This window comes from Ahaetulla prasina, chromosome 1 (genome assembly GCF_028640845.1).
Source record: "Ahaetulla prasina isolate Xishuangbanna chromosome 1, ASM2864084v1, whole genome shotgun sequence".
NCBI classification, from domain to species: domain Eukaryota; kingdom Metazoa; phylum Chordata; class Lepidosauria; order Squamata; family Colubridae; genus Ahaetulla; species Ahaetulla prasina.
In genome coordinates, this window is record NC_080539.1 from 126,265,989 (window position 1) to 126,281,972 (window position 15,984).

The window sequence follows — 15,984 nt, forward strand, 5'->3', positions numbered from 1 at the left end:
ACTTAATATTAAGGTGCCTATTGAAGCAGGGAAGCGGTAACTCATTGGCTAAGATGATGAGCTTGTCACTTGAAAGGTTGTCAGTTCAGCGGTTTGAATCCCTAACGGGGTGAGCTCGTTGTCCCAGCTTCTGCAAGAAGTAAAATAGGGACCACATTTGGTGGGAAGGGAACAGCGTTCCGTGCGCCTTTGGCGTTTAGTCATGCCAGCCACATGACCACGGAGATGTCTTCAGACAGTGCTGGCTCTTTGGCTTTGAAACAGAGATGAGCATTGCCCCCTAGAGTTGGGAACGATTAGCACATATGTGCTAGCACCTTATTTGAAGCATACCAAATTATACCTATCATTGATCTATCATTTGCCTCTCTTAATGTTTATGAGAAATTTCAGCTTAATACAGCCTTCAAATTTAGCTCAGTGTTTGGGTGAAAAATTTGCATCTGCTCCACAATAGTCAACCCGACTGCAAATACTGGTCATTTAATTTTGTTGGGAGGGGACTCAGCTGGTGATTGGCAATACCAACTCTATTTCTGACAATTTGTCTTTTCTATTCCCGCATTCCCAGATGGTGATGAAAGCTATATAAAGCAGAGACTGCCCTGGTGGCTAGCGAGAAAAGGTGGAACAGCTCTTGGTTTTTTTTTTTAAGAAAATAAATAAAACCAGAACTTTTCAAAGCAGGGACACCACCAGTGAAAAGAGCTCTACCAAATACTCTTTCTTCTCTCGCTATTCTGAATTCACCTTCTGCTGAAAGGAGAAACTGGAAGATTAATTCCAGGAGCAAAAATGAAAGCCCTTTCTCATCTGGAGTTGTGTGATAGCCAAAGTGAAATGCTTTGAAGCATTCTGTTCAATAGAAAAATTTCTTCAAAGGACTGCTCAGCAGGACTGTTTTGTTATCCCATCGATTCCCTATCTCTAGGATTTTTAGCAGTGACCACCATGTCTACGTTGCTCTCTGCGTTGACTGGGCTCAAGCTTTTATTTTAAGGTCTTCGGGGAGCAAATATGTCAAAGGCAAATTATGTCATTTGGACAGGCCATTTTGAGATCGCTGTGCTGGGCTAAGAAATGCATTTAGCTACCAGAGATTCACAGAGAGATAGGGTGAGCTTGTAGCTACAGTAATGTGACCTGTGGGTAAATGCTGACATGACACAAGCAATAAAATGGCTAGGAACAGAATGACAGAAGAATCTGGGTTGGCAGCTACTTTTGTCTTTAAGTGCAGCCCTCCCTAAAGAGAAAGGCATTCGCTCCTCTCTTTTCTGGCCCCACAAAAATACATATATATATATATAAAAGAGGAGAGTTTCAGATAAGAAAATAAATAGATCTGTATTCTGACACAGAAGGAAAATTGCATGTCAGGCAGTATGTAATTACCTCTCTTCCTGTCTAAAGAAGCACTCTGCATTCTCTGGAATGATTGCACAGGTTTGTCAATGTTCACAAATGAACATTGACAAATGAACATCAGGACCATCAATATAAAGAGCATTCTCTCTCACATACATACTACACACCATTTCCTAACTTTTAGCAAGTCACACTTTGTGCAGATCAGCCTCCATTCCACCTCCACAACTAAGCTGCATGCAAAAGGACAAAATCTCAGCATTTCCAGACAAGATATGGAATAGCAGGGCAACACAGAAGACATATATGGAAATGTCACCATAGTATCTGTTAGCATTTAATGTTATGCAGTAGCAGCATATTCCTTGTAAAAGCAAATGCTTTACTCTCTGTAAAATTCCAAGATGGGAAGTTGTATAAGGTTGGAAGTCTTTATATGTTAATTGTACAGTTGCATGAAACCAATGATTTGATTGATAGCTGTCCTCAAGAGACCACCACAACATATCACAACAAATGTCACAGTAGAATATGAGTAATCCTCGATTTATGATCACAACTGAGCTGAACATTTATGTTGCTGAGTGAGGCATTTGATAAGTGAGTTTTACCCTATTTTACACACTTTCTTGCTACAGTCGTGAAATGAAGCCTTGCAGCTGTTAAGTTAGTAACGTGATTTTTAAGTTAATCTGGTGTCCCCATTGACTTTTCTTGTCAGAAGGTTGCAAAAGGGGATCACATGATTCTGGGACACTATAACCATCATAAATATGAGTCAGTCTGAATTTTGATCACATGACCATAGGAATGCTGCAACAGTTGTAAGTGTGAAAAATGGTCATAAGTCACTTTTGTTTGTGATGTTGCAACTTTTTGTCACTAAATTAACTATTGTAAGTTGAGGAGTACCTATAAGAGTATCATTTATATATTGATCTTCCTTCCTTCCTTTCTTCCTTCCTTTCTTCCTCCTTCTTTCTTTCTTTCTGTCTTTCTGTCTTTCTTTCTTCTTCTTTCCTTTCCTTCCTTTCTCCCTCCTTCTTTCTTTCTGTCTTTCTGTCTTTCTTTCTTTTTCTTTCTCCTTCCTTCCTTCCTTCCTTCCTTCCTTCCTTCCTTCCTTCCTTCCTTCCATCCATCCATCCTTCCATCCATCCACAGTTCAGTAATGTTACAATCCTAATAAGAATATGCCATTCCTTTTGACAAAACTTGCTCTGTATGTAATCGTAAGGATGAAGCTTTAGAAATGGCATATCATTTAAAGTATTGGAAGGAGAGTTCATGAAAACAAAATAATAATAATAAATAACATGGGAGAGTTGAAAAAAGTTCTCATTTAATCCATCTGCTTTCAATATGTGCTTATCAAAAAATGTGTTTGCTCTGAAAAAGTATTGCATGGAAATTTGTTTGAGCAGTAAATTGACAGTGAAGCTTTATACTTTGTGGAGCGGGAGACCTGTGGCCTTACAAATCTTTCTGAGCTATAATTCCCAGCAGTCACAGTCAGCAAGTTCAATAATGAAGGATGCTGGGAGCAATAGAGCATCTATAGAGGCAGAGATTCACCACTTCAGCTACACAATCAAGTACATCTAAACAAAGCTTTGACAAAAGATCGATTGAAACAGACTTTTGAAGCACCTCACAAAAGAGAAATGGGCATACCCAGAAATACATAGCAACTTTGATATGCCCCATTGGTTTGCTCAATCAAATTACGTCAGATACCAAAGTAATAATATGAATTCTGAAGAGAAATCTTAGTGAAATTAAACAAACCCATACCTGTGTTTGATGGGAAGGAGCCCTGGTGGCACATTGGTTAGAATGCAGAATTTCAGGCAAACTCTGCCCACAGCCTGGAGTTTGATCCTGATGGAGCTTGAGGTTGATTCAGTCTTGCATCCTTCCAAGGTCAGTAAAATGATAAACCAGATTGTTCGGGCAGTGGTGTATTAACCATTAAGCAGCTAAGTACATGCTTAGGGCACCGGTCCCAAAGGAAGCACCACAAAGTTGAGAAAGGAGAAAAAAAAACATTTGTGTAGAACTTTTATGTAGCCGAAGTTTGGCTTTGTTTGTACAGTATGGGAGCATCAAGATTTGTCAGTGCTTAGAGCACCATTGAGCCTTAATCTGCTACTTTGTTGCAGGCAATATGCTGACATTATAAACCACCCAGAAACTGCTGTAAAGCACTATGAAGTGGTATATAACTGCTATTGTGATGGGAATCCTCTGATGCTCTTATGATACGGTAGTACAATTGGAATAGGTATCATATAGAATTGTAAAACTGCAGAATTCTACAATCATAGAGTTGGAAATGGTCTTGGGAAACTTTTTGTCTAAACTGCTCAGGGAAGAAAACCTCCTAGACCCGTGATGGCAAACCTAAGGCACATGTGCCACAGCTGGCAGGCAGTGCCCTCTCTGTGGGCATGCGAGTCATTGCCCCAGTTGAGTTCCGCTGCACATGTGCACATGCCTCCTGCCAGCCAGCTCGTTGCCGGGTCTCTGCTGCACATGCGCAGGGGCAGGGCGCGGGGGGCACTTGTGCAGGCGTGGGGGGTGGGGTGCATGCAGGGGGTTATGTGCGCATGTATGGGGGGGCATGGTGCAAGCACAGGGCCACATGTACATTGCATTTTGAGGGTTCGGGCATGCTTTGGTCACTCAGTCTGGACAAGGTTAGTCATCACTGCCGTAGAAAAATGATGATCTAACTTTTGTTTGAAAGCTTCCAAAGATTGAAAGGTTTATCTACTGCTTTATCTGTCACACATTTCTTGTTTTTCTTTCAATCTCCTTATGTTGAATCTCTTTCTTTCTTTTTTCTTTAAAGTTCATGCAAAGTGGAAAATCTCAGTCCATTTTACTTTAATTTGTTGTACATTAACAGCTGTCACTGTTGTTTGCTAAATGTTAAAAAATTAAAATAATGTTTTTATTTTAAAAATAAGCATAGCAAAGAAGTCTGAAATCCCAAGAGCTACAACACTTCTGAGTGCTTTAAAAGAAGAATGTTTTCATTCACATGAAATAGAAATTAAGACAAACAAAGAATACTCAAGCATTCAGTTCCAAAAATCAAGGAAAGTAAATTTCTGGGCTAATACATTAGCAGAGAAGAAACCCAGAAACCAGGTCTCATTCTCTAAGTGTCTCTTTATTGTTAGGATTTTTAAAAAGTATTAATTTGACAATTGCTGTCTTCAAGTGATATGGTTGAAATGTCTTTACGATTCAGAAGACATGTTTTATATGCTAACAGAACAATGGTAAAGTAAAAGGACACTATAAATTAAGTCCCTGGCTACTAAAATTCCAAGGGAAAAATTGCTGTTGTTCCTACTATTCTTGAACTGAGATAATATTTGGTGGCTTATTTCCAAGAGAAAAAAAATCAGTGTTTTCCATCCATCAAACCAGTTGGTACTTATTTAGATATTTTTTTTTAAGGATGGGACGGGAGTGGAGGATGAATCAGCAAAAGGAGACTCCCGTAAATGCTATTTAACTTGTTCTGATTTATTTGGAGGCGTGGCAAGATGAAAGTCACTAAAAAACGAAGTTTTTGAAAATTTCACTCCGTTGGCTCTATATGTATTTTAAAAAAGATAATCAGCAGAAAGGAGAAAAGTTGTCTGTTTGGAAGCCATCATAGCACACACCTTCAAGCTGCTTAAGAATCAATACTAGAAAAAAATTGCATAAAATCAGTAACCAAGAAATAGCAAGAGACTCACGTATAACTCATGGACCTTTCAGATGGTTTTGATGTCTTGCTTTCATAAAGCCAAAAGTCTCAGGAAGATGAGGGGTCATCAACTGAGCTCTCCCTGTTTAGCAGATTGACAGTGAGGAAAATAGTTGGAAACCTGAATAGAATTTATTGGCCAAGTGTGATTGGACACACAAGGAATTTGTCTTGGTGCATATGCTTTCAGTGTACATAAAAGAAAAGATACCTTCATCAAGGTACAACATTTACAACACAAATGATGGTCAATATATCAATATAAATCATAAGGATTGCCAGCAACAAGTTATAGTCATACAGTCATAAGTGGAAAGAGATTGGTGATGGGAACTATGAAACGATTAATAGTAGTGCAGATTCAATAAATAGTCTGACAGTGTTGAGGGAATTATTTGTTTAGCAGAGTGATGGCCTTCGGGAAAAAACTGTTCTTGTGTCTAGTTGTTCTGGTGTGCAGTGCTCTATAGCATCGTTCTGAGGGTAGGAGTTGAAACAGTTTATGTCCAGGATGCGAGGGATCTGCAAATATTTTCACGGCCCTCTTCTTGATTCGTGCAGTATACAGGTCCTCAATGGAAGGCAGGTTGGTAGCAATTATTTTTTCTGCAGTTCTGAAGAATCCTGTCCTTCATTTTTCAACATTGCTGGAATACAATGTTAGAAAACCTCTGTCGATGACAATATTTCAGGTCATTGTTTTACAAATACTGTATTTTTCAGAGTATAAGATGCACTCCCTCCCCCGAAAAAAAAAAGTGGTTCTGTGTGTCTTATACAGCAAATATTGCAGCAGGGGGAGGGGAGTTGGTGGGGCACTAATCAGCTGTTCTAGAACAGGTCACGGCGGCAGAGAATGGGCTGCGCCAAACGGGCCAGATAAATACCAGATGGATGCTGGGAGGCAGAGGCAGATTTTTTTCTTGTTTTCCTCCCCAAAAGCTAGGTGTGTCTTATAGTCTGAAAAATAGGTAATTCTAAATAACTGGACCTCCAGGATTCACTATAATGCATATTTATACTCCTTCAGTCTTACTACTAGATTTTGTAGAAAAAAAATTAAACAAGGTGGAGTCAAGGATTATCAATTAGATGCATTGCCATTTTAAACGTCCTAGTCACTAATACCCTTCTTGTTTAGCAGAATGCTCAACAGCTTTCATCCTCATCATTGATGTATGAGATGGGATCAAAACTGGATAAAAACCAGATTTACCAATGTTTGCTTGTCACTGGCCATTCATGTCCCTCAATTGGTTTGACTCTGCCTTTTACCATGAGACATATGCAATAAGACACAGATTGTTATGTGTTTGCTTCAGAGGGAGCCTCACGCTGTCAACCTGACAAAATCAAGTATGGGAAAGCCAAAGACATTGTAAAAATCATTTACCTTCTGCATGATAGAAAGATATTACAAAGCCAGTTATACACACTTTGACAAGGCATTTAAAAGGCTGGCCCTGACTGCTTTCTGGAGCAGGTAAGTGATCCTTTAATCTTTAATCTACCCAATAACAAGAACTGAAATACATGGAGCAGTGCTTAGTGCTTTACTGAATACTTGGCTTATACTAGAGAACATCTCTGTGCCTTCTAAGATCTTGAAGTCCATGGGGGCAGAAAGAACTCAATCTGCATATAGGTAGTCCTTGACTTATGACCACAACTGAGGCTGTTGTGTTTCTCTTGCTAAGCAAGACAGTTGTTAAGTGAATTTTGCCTCATTTTACAACCTTTCTTGCAACCGTTAAGTGAATCACTGCAGTTGTTAAATTAGTAACATGGTTGTTAAGTGACTCGGGCTTCCCCGTTGACTTTCCTTGTTGCAAAAGGTGAACCCCTGACCCTGGGACGCTGCGACTGTCATAACTATAAGTCAGTTGCCTGAATTTTGCTCATGTGACCTGCAATGACCTGCAATGTTGCAACGGTCCTAAGTGTGAAAAATGGTCCAAAGTCATTTTTTTTCAGTGCCATTGTAACTTCAAATCAAATCTAAATGGAATAACTTCTGTAAGTCGAAGTTCATCTTGTTGTCAGTCTAGGAGTACCTTATTATGCGAAAGGTTGGCTCTGCTTTAGGCAGGCAGAGTTATTCTGCTCAGTAAAAAAACCTGGTAGCATCTGATTATGCTGTGAGTTGTTTTTTATCACTCCAAATTCACTATCATCCTAGAATCAGGACCTTCGTAGAATCAAGATCTTTCTGCCAAATACAGGCTGACATCTGGTTTTTCTCTGCCGGCCAGGCCTCTTTGTGGCTTACTGGAAGTATTGGAATGTGTAATTAAGAAGTAATTAGATGTTTTTCTTCTGAAGTGATTATATTGCCATGGCTAATCTCTTTATCCGCCCTCTGCACCTAAGGCAGTGCTACAGCTATTTTATTTTGAATTTGACTTTATGAGATAGTCTGGTTTAAAGCGCCAATTGCTGAGATCTCCTATTGCCAGTTTATGTAAAACATCTCAGGGATGGTCTTCTTTATGTGCCTTTTCTCCAAGCCTGCAAGATAAGGAAGGAATTCATCCCAGCTGGATGTTCCCTGCGACTATTTTTTTTAACTTATCTTGCTTTTTGTTTTCCAGTTAAAAACCCGTAAGTTTCATGACTAAAAATTGTTATTAGGTTGAACAAGAAAAAGGGTGAGTGTGTGTGCATGGGGAGAAGATAGGGAGTGCCATTCTCTTATTTTTAGTTCAGGCCAGGAAGCAGACTTCTTAAAAAAAACCTGCAACACTTCCCCCATAATTTATTTTCTTTCTTTCTTTCTTTCTTTCTTTCTTTCTTTCTTTCTTTCTTTCTTTCTTTCTTTCTTTCTTTCTTTCTTTCTTCCTTTCTTTTCCAAAAATTGCATTATCCATTGGCGAGCTCAAGAGTACTATATTTAGAGTAGGAAGTGAAATGAATGTTGTTTAATGAAATCTGGAAATATTTGTGTGTGTCTGTGTGTGTGTGTGTGTGTGTGTCTGTGTCTGTGTGTAATTAAAACAAAATCCTCAGCAGTGATTAAAATGTAACAAGTATTTGATCACACTGGGATCAGCAGGAAGCCTAGCTAAGATGCTCTGGGATGTAATAAAAAAGAAATTTGCGATTCTAATGTAAAACCTGGAAGGCAACATGTTACAAAAATTAAGGGGCTGGGAAAGAAGCAATGAGACAGATTTATGTACACAAACATGTCTACACTTTGAAAAACAATGCAATATTCTGGAAAAAAAATGCCAATGTAATGAAATAAAATATTTAATTGATGTTTAGTTTTCATGAAGTTACTCTCCATACATACGTTCATTTATTAACATTTCAGATAATTCAAAGCCAAAGAAAAATTCCGCTTTCCCAGGACAGACTACCGTGAGACCTTGGAGGAGTTAACTGCCTTCCTCTGTTCAGTTAAGAAGAAAACTGGTTTCAGTCCCCTTCTTCTAGATGTGTCAAGCACTGGGGAAATCAAGAAATCCAGGAAGTTCAAATGTTTATAAAAATTATTGTAAGATAAGCTCTCTACAAGAATCTGAACTACTAACAGTCAAGGGAAATTAGTGGGAGTTAAGAATAGAAGGGAATTCAAGGTGGGCTGGATTTAAATCTCTTGCGAGTGCAACAAGAACTCATGACTGATGGTGCATTTGACCGTCCTACCTCAGGCTCAGCCTGGCCATTTTCTACAAGATATTTCCTGAACTGACACTGAATCCATCTCTTTTTAAGGCAAGAATATTGCAAATGGAGGTTTTTTGTGGAAAGGGTGGAATCATCTCATGGTTCATAAGTTGCCCTAGGTCACATGACCCAATTGGAAGGTTAAAAAGAAATCATGGAAAAAGAAAAAAGAAACATGTGAATACTACCTTGTGCCTAATAGGCAGCATGGCTCTGAAATGAATTCAAGTGCTTTTAATTGTAGAAGGGCTTGCTTTGCTCTTGTTGCTACTTGCATTTAGTCTACTGATATACAGTAAGTAGAAAAAAATGGGAGCGCACAGTGAACATAGGTGTAGGTTTCCCATTGCATAACATGATGTGATCGTGATTTCACGTGACAATGATAGATATCCAGCAATAAGAAAACAACTATCAGGTGGCAGGGAAATCAGGTAGTTCAAATGGGTATAAAGATTTATTGCAAGCATAAGCTGTCTACAAGAATCTGAGCTTCTAATGGCCAAAACAAATTGGTGGTTAATAAGAGTCAAAGGAATTCAAAGTGGGCTGGATTACTATAGATCTCTTGTGTCCACACAGGGATTCATGACTGATGATGTGTTTGATGCCCTCCCTCGGGCTCAGCCTGGTTATCTATGACAATATCCACACCAGGGGTGAAATCTACTAACTGTTGTGTTTGCACCCCCCGAGCCGGGCCCCCTGCCAGAAAGTGACTTGGAAAGTGAGGGGGAAGGGCCATCAGGACTTACCTTTGGAGCACCGGCTTCTCTGGCTCAGCTCCAGGAGCCAGAGGCAGGCCAGGTGGAGGAGATAATGAGGCCTCCGTCCCCTGACTCTTTCCCCCCCCAGGGCCACGCCTCCAGACCTGGCTGATGCCAATCAGGCCTGGCTGGACCCTAGGTTTCATAGGCAGGAGAGGTGGGAACAACAGAAGCAGGGGTGGGGCAGGCCTAGGAAGTGCTGAGTCACGGAGCCACACTCCACAGAGTATAAAAGCAGCAAGGGCTGCTATACCACTTCATGGCGAGCAAATCAACTGCTAGAGGGAGAGAACTAGAGCTGAAGTATTGTTTGTTCCTGGTTTCCTGGCTGACTCACCAGCATCAAGAGAGATAACAGAGACACTTTGCATATGCTCGCTAGTTTGCTGCCAGAGCTGATAGTTGCCCTGGACTGATTTGCCGGCTAATTAAGTCATCGCTCGTGTCTCCTGGACTGAGGAGGGGGACAGAACATTAACTTTCCTATGTGTTCAGAAGTGTGAGCTCCACAAGCGGATGCATGCATGTCACATGCAATTTTGGACCCTCTGCACATGCGCAAAGCCTTCTGCACATGCACAGAGGGTATAAAACAGGTTACTTCCTGGTTAAAACCAGGAAGTAATGACATCCGGGCAGGTGGGTGGAGCCTCATGTTGCTGCTGCTACCAGTCTCCGAACCACCTGCCGCCACTACTGGTTCAATCGAACTGGTCCAAACTGGTAGCATTTCACCCCGATCCATACTGATTTGTTGCTTCATAATGTGCTCTGTAGTCACACAGCATTTTCTTCTGGTTCTTTTGAAACTCACAAAGGACCACCAAAATAAAATGGAAAGAAGAATTAAAACATGATGATAGCTTTAGTTTCATCAAGTTCCTCCTGCTTATAGCTTTTTCTCTCTTTGTTTAAATTAGCGAATTCACAAGAATCATTCTAAGGAAGGCAGACCCTGAATATATTTTTGCATGCGTGCCGGAGAATGCAAATTCTTCTTCTGGTTTCTGATGCTCCCGCGCAGGCGAAGACCAGCTGCCCAGCATGCATGGGCATGTCGGAAGCCGGAAGAGCAACAGGCGATGGCTGCAGTGCCTGGAGAGATGGCTCTGTGTGCCACTTCCAGCACATGTGCCATAGGTTCGCCATCATGGATATAGATGAACAATGTATTAATATGAATGGTTAAATGTTGAGCATTGGGTATGGCAAGAGTCTGTGATATCCACCTCATTGTATAAAGTGTATAGGAATAAATATATAAGGAATGTTTGTGGTGACATTAGAGGGTAACTAAAAACATAGCAGGAAGATGAATTTTTATATATTAATAAAATATTTAGTGGAATTCGGAACATTATAAGATCTGCAAATGCTGGTAAAATGTTAAGATATGTACTCTGCTATGAAGAAGAATATTTGTTGAAAAGAGCAAAAATTGTTATGTATATGAACATGCTTTGGCCCACTATGTTAAATGGAAATGAGTGATAGGCCTTTCAAGAGAAATATAGAAGTAAACTGAATGAAATGGGAATGGTGTTTTTAAGAAGGGTGTGTGTCTGTGTGTATAAACAAGAAGGGTTAATGAATTAAGAAGGAACGGAAGACTAAGAAGTCATGGTTGGATGAAGCTGATGAGATCGTCAAACAGAGAAAGATGAGGAATTTAAAGAATGAACGGTAATGTATGCAATGGTATATGGAGGTGATGTTTGCGAGGATAAAAAGATAAAAGTGGGTAGTGGTGTAAACTAAATTTAGCAATCTTATATATATTTTTCTTATGCCTCTAATTCCTTTCGCTCATTTCTTCTTATTCCTTTTTTGCATTTTTCAAAATATTGCATATCCTCCCAGATTGATGGGTTTCTATGAATGTGTGCATGCATGTATTTATTAGATTTTTAGCCTACCTTTCCTCCAGGAGCTGAAAGCCGCCTACATAGAGATTGCCTTTCATTTTATCTCCTCAACAATCCTATTGGGTAGGTGATGCCAATGAATTTCTCATGGCTCGAATGGAAATCTCCAGAATAGTTGGAGGATTATCAACATAAAAGGCATGTTTCAAATCACAAAAAGGATTAACATGCAGTATATAACTGACAATCACAGTGACAAAAACACAACTATTTATCAAGACTGAATGCAAATAGCAAGCTAATGGGCTAAAATAATTATTCAGATACAAGATTCAGATATAACAAATGAAAAGATATGGAAATAACAAGTGCTATCTTTCCCTTCCATCCCCAAGCTATTTGGTTACAATTCACAAATTGGACAGTGGTAATTTTAATAATGACCTCCGGAATGAGAGCGGGAAGCATTTTACACTGAGCTTGGCACACCATATGGCAGCAGGCACTGGAACTGGTTGAAGTTACAGATGCAATGTAGCGAGCTACACAGTGGGGAGCTCTAACCCCCAATCCATATGGCTTTGGTGTGAATATTACTGGAATCTAAAAGAAACACATTATCAAAATAATATTAACAAAGTGGTTGTCAGAAACTCAGAGAGAAGAGAAAGAAACCAAAACAACTTTGCAGGCAAAAGAGATCATTACCAGGATCTGCACAACAAAGTTAAGTGTGATACATGTGTGTTATTACGTGCTCATTTTAAATGTTATCATCTATATCTGGAAATCAGGTTCAAGTCCTGCTAATTTAAACAATTCCCTCCCAACTCATTTGAATTTCTAAATAAATCCAGGAGTGGTCTTTTCAAGTTTTAATCAATTCTGCTTTTGGAAATATTTACTTTCTTGGTTGACTGTTTTAAAGTCAGATTGTTGAGGAAACTTTTCACCATCCATTATGTGCAGAAACCACGAGGAGAAGTAGTTCTAGTCACGTCTGGAATCAGGTTTCTGGAATTGAGGTGTCAGCGGTCATGATCCATGATTGCTGGTCCTGATTTACTTTCTGGTTGTAGACATATCTTCTTGTATTCACTTTGATTTCTCTCATCCAGCATCATTGCCCTTTCTCTTCTGTCCTTAATTTTACTTTTGTTCTAGCAGTTCCTTTGACTTGGTAGAGGGATTATCTGAGGGTGAATAAACTGCAATTTATTCTGTAGTATTGTAGTTAAGGGAAACAAGTGATCTAGATAGATTGTAGATTGTGAAATCCAAAGTCCCCTGAAATCCAAAGCACTATGTTTAGGAAAGAGTCCTGGGTTCTATGCTTGTAGAAAAGCTCAACATGACTGTGTCCCTCTCCTTACCTCCATCTTAAGTGGTAGACCAACTACAGACCAATCCAGGTAGGTTGGCCTTGTTTGCTTCACTTATTTATATGCTGGCATTGTCTATAAATGACTAGGTTTGATTATTGTGTTGGGCTGATTCTTGAAAATAGTCTAACTATTTTAACTTATAAGTGGAAGACTCCCATACCCCTACACTAACTCCAGTGAATACTATAGCAATAGCTTTGTAGTGCTTTTACAGTCCTCTCCAAGCAGTTTACAGAATCAGCATATTGCTCCCAACAATCTGGGTCCTCATTTTACCCACCTCGGAAGGATGGAAAGTTCAGTCAGCCTTGAGTCAGGTGAGATTTGAACTGCTGAACTGCAGCTAGCAGTCAGCTGAAGTAGCCTACAGTACTCCACTGTACTGCACACTGCGCCATCTCGACTCTTTTGGTTATAGTTTAAAGCATTCTAAAGCCTTTAATAGACTAAAATCAAGTTACTTTAAGTTTCAGCTGTTCAACAGAGGGAAGAGTCTCTGCCATTGTGCCTCAATTCTAATAGAATCTGTAGCCTACAAAAATATATCAACCAAATATATTTTTTCAACCTCTCTGCTACTTTTGAAGACCCATTTATTCATTCAAGGTTTTCCTTGAGGGGTAGCATTTTAATTTACCTTAATGTTAATTAAGTTTAATATTTGCAGGAATACTTTTATATTACTTTTTAAGTTAGTTTCTTGAATGCAGCTTTGCTGGCTGAGGGACTCTGGGAGTTGAAGTCCACAAGTCTTAAAGGGACCAAGGTTGGAGACCCCTGGTCTAGACAGATCATGGTAAATCTGTACGGCAAATGGTAAGCAGTCCTTAGCTAACTCTGAGAGTACTGAAGAGAAAATCATGGCTAAACTGGGTTAGTATTTGGTTGTCCACCAACATGAAATCTCAGGACTTTAAGACAGGTAAATAAATAAAAAATAAAATCCTACAAATTGCCAATGACAAATACTTTTGTAGTGTTTCCAAGTAAAATACATGAAATCACTAGAAGATGAGCTTGATTCATAATTCTTGGCTCTGCACTGATTTATATTTGTTTGTTATATACCTAAAAACTTGTTTATTACTTTGTATATCAACCAAACTTCCAGGATAGCTTATAAAATACAGCAAGTTAAAAACTATATATAATAGAAAAGAACCCAAAAAATATAAGCAAATTAAAACCAAAGTGAAACCAATAATATTTCCTCGCTACAGCCCTAAACAAAGGCATGATAGACCTTTTCCCCCCCATAAAAATTGGCTGAGGTGGTTAGAATGCTGCTGCATATTTACTGGAAGAGTCTAATCTGTTTGTTTTGTGTATGATGTATTTTGTCACTTCTATCCCATACATATACTGTATACTCTAAACTAAGTTAGAAGAATCAGTCTGTGCTGTGGTTAAAAGCACCAAGTTAGAAAATTGGAGAATGTGAGTTTGTGTTGCCTTAGACACCAACTGGGTGACCTTGAAGCAGATACTAACTTTCAGCCTTAGGATGAAGGCAAGAATAAACTATTTCTGAAAATTTTTGCCAGAAAAGCAACAAGGATATGTCCAGATAATTGGCAGGAATGGACTGACTTGGAGGTATCGAAAAATAAGTCATATTGATTCAATATTTCTGCATTTTGATTACTTAATCTAAAAAGTCATTAAAAACACACATTTAATTTACTAATTTTAACTGTTGTTGCAGACTGTTTTCAAAATGTTCTTAGTTAATCACAGACTATTTGGGTGTCTTCTATTTTACTGGGGCAAAGAGATATTTAAGTGTATTATCCTGCCTGCTAGCAGAATTAAGAAGAAATATTTTACCTAACATGCCCATTTCTGTCAATTATTCCTGGAAACAGTCAAAACATTTCAAGTACTGTCTCACATTTTTAATTCATTGATTTACAGAAGATAATATAGACTAAAACATGTTTAGTGATTTTTTTTTGAACTTTTTTATTTTGTCAGTCAAAACTTAACACCAGGGAAAAGTATATACAACCAAAATAAAACTTAGGCAAACCAGCTTTGCAGTAATACAGCAGGGGGAAAATGTTCATGAATAGGAAGTAAAGTTCTAAATTCTAGCTTCTGTATTTTAAATATAAAATTGTCATCTGGATTTTGAGATATACTAATCCTTACAGAATATATATTATTCAAAGCAACTCTACATATCAGCCTTTCCAATCTGGTGCCTTTCGGGTGCAAAACTTCAAAAGTTTCTAACTACTATTGTATCAAATGGCTTGAAAATATTAAGAATTATCCCAAATCAGGGCAATGGATTTGAGAACATTAGTATAACCTTTTATGTTTTCCTTCCTTCCTTCCTTCCTTCCTTCCTTCCTTCCTTCCTTCCTTCCTTCCTTCCTTCCTTCCTTCCTCCCTCCCTCCCTCCCTCCCTCCCTTCTTGGCAAGCAGAGCATAAATGGAAACTCTTCTTCAATCGATTTGCAAATTTAAATATTGTTTTGCCCAAAATAATGAAAACAATTCTAGATCCTGGATCTGTACACCCAGAACACCAACATAGCAATTTGCTTCCCCACTAGTATGATAACAAATTGGATCAGAAAATAGTTATTTTTTCCCCCAAAATTCAGAGGTAGAAAAGTACTATTTTATCAGTTTAAACATTTTAATCATACGTATACACCACTGCTTTTAAAATATTATAGATGTGTGGAAAATTCCTTAATAGTCTATTAATCTGTTAACAATAGTTGTTCCTATTATAGATTTTCAATCTCCATGCAGATTTTACATGCATTTTCTATTTGTTATCAGAGCTATTTTTAACTATAGATATCAAAACATGATTAAAGGAACCCGTTTTTCCCCCCACTCAGATGTTTCCATGCTGAGCACAGCAGTAAAAAGTAATTGCTTCTCTCTCCTAGAAACAATGTGTGGGTTTTTAAACTCTAAAGTAATAGACACCTTCTTTGGACTCAAGTAATAACCCTTTCCTCGAGAGGAAAAACTGTTGTTTCATATAGTAAAGATGATTTCTCTTTTTAAAAGTGGGTTGTTCCCTGTTCAGATTTAAGAGAGTTGGGTGACCTGTGCAGAAAGTATCCAGTTATTACTTTGTGGGGTCCAAATAAATGTGTCCCACTACCATCTGAGCAATGAAGAATAGAATAGAATAC